Below are 2,027 nucleotides of genomic sequence, written 5' to 3' on the forward strand. Positions count from 1 at the left end.
CGTGGAAAATGCACGGTGCCAGGGGAGAAGAGCAGGAGATGTCGGGAATGCCAGAGGTAATTGAGGGCACCGTGACAGCTGCAAATGTGTACATTTGTGCGTAAGGCCAAAACACCCCAAGTCACCCCACTAGCAGTGGCTACTTTCTGACATTCTAGCCCAAAATTCCTCTTTGTCCCCAAAACTGACGGTCCGTGTGAGCAGAGGAGCAAAGACCCGGTCCCGTGAGTGTCCCCACTCTAGTCCTGTCTCTAGCTGTGAGCAACCTCCAGGGCTCGGGAGAAGTCTCAGAAGGCAAGTGATGCACTGGATTTGGGATGATGCCTTTGTGGCTACTGCAGGTGGTCAGCTCAGCTCCAAGGTTACTTAAAAACCAGAAGAAATACAATCAAACCTGATTAACGGTTGATTCCCAAACCCACGGTGACATGTCACATACCCGAGGCTGTGCCAGGCTCCCAGCAGCGACCACCCCCTCCTGCCAGACAGGCTCTGCTGTAAACCTTTTGGCTGAGGCTCTTTGCTCCCTCTGCCCCTGGAAGGTTCTTCCAGAAGCTGCCTGAGAGAGAATTTCAGTCTCGCTGTACTCCAGACCTATTTATACCCCTTTGTATTCATCTGGCACAGCAGTCCTGGCTCTCACTGACCTCGTGCTTTTACTCGACTTCCATCTCGCAAGTCACACTTTTGGAAGCCGGCAGGAAAAGAATGGATTTGGGCAGGGAGGGAGGAGAAGGGACCCAAATACACATCAAAAAAGGTGCTGAACCAGACAGTGGTGTGATGCTACTGTCTCTGGCTGTTTTGGCTGAGCTCTAGAGCAGCGCTGATGATCGGGGCCCAGGAAACGCAAAGCTGTGCAGGAGAAGGGAAGATAACTACCATGGTTGGTTGTTACTAAGAATACAATTATCCATACGCTAACGATTGCCTGCCTGATAGGATTACCAATAAAGACAAACCGCAGTGAGGATCATGGCTTCGCTTCCTTCCTCCCACCCCGGGGATTTAATCCCGTCTTTGTTCGTGTTTTGTTTTTAGCCAGTCAATAAAAATCTCTGCTCCCGGAGATATCTCCAGAGCCTTTTCCCTGGAGGAAACTTTGGGGGCGGGTTCCCATGCCTGCTCCCCTCGCACGCGGCTGGGAGAAAGCTCCGTGCTGGTTTTACCCTGGCGGGAATAGCTTAGGCCTTCTAATTTCAGCCTGCTTTGTAAAAGGTTGGCTAATCCTCCCAGCAGCCTCAAGAGGCAGGAAATCCTTGGTGGCAGTGTCTGGAAGGACCTGACAACTGCTTGGCCGGTCTCCTTGCCAACTTGTGATGGCTTTTGGGCACATCCTGTTTTGGTTTTTTTTTGAGCCCTCTGTTTCTCAGACACAGTGGTGCTCGTGGGGAGGCTCTCACAGCCCAGCTAACTCAGCACCCGTGTACCTGGTGGGTGCGACAGCAGTTTGTGGCACAAATGTGTCACCTATAGCGCCTGCAGCTCCTGGGGAAGGTGGAGCGACGCTTGGCGTAGATGCATGGCCAGATGCTCCTCACCGAGGAGAGTCGGGACAGCCTTCCCCTGCCCTGCCAGCTCCTCCACTACCCAGCCAAGGGCTAATAAGGTGTAAATGCTCGTTAAGCAGTACATGGAGGCCAGCTGACACCCCAACCTGCACAGAGCTCCCTGCCACCCTGCTGAGCTCACCAAGCTGTGGGTGCCCGCCTGCCTGCGGCAAGCATCCCAGGAGACGGAGACCTTTCCACGTCAAATGGTTACGAACGATGCGAGTGACTGTGCAGAACGGTCTGGGAATGACTTTTTGGGTATAGGGCAGTGTCTGATAAAAGGTCCTCCTAGCCCGAGCCATCAGGCAGAGCCAGGCTGTTTGCAGCCCTGCCTTCTTCGCCCCCCCCCCTTTGCCCAAATCCCACCGGTGGATGCGGGTGGGTGCGTAGGCGCATCCCGGACGGGCGGGAAGGGGGGGAGGATCGCTCTGGCTGCCGACTCCGTGCGGGAGGGGGGTGCCGAGGCCGGGGAGG

The sequence above is a fragment of the Charadrius vociferus genome, unplaced genomic scaffold (assembly GCF_000708025.1).
Source record: "Charadrius vociferus isolate BGI_N301 unplaced genomic scaffold, ASM70802v2 scaffold773, whole genome shotgun sequence".
In the NCBI taxonomy this organism is placed as follows: domain Eukaryota; kingdom Metazoa; phylum Chordata; class Aves; order Charadriiformes; family Charadriidae; genus Charadrius; species Charadrius vociferus.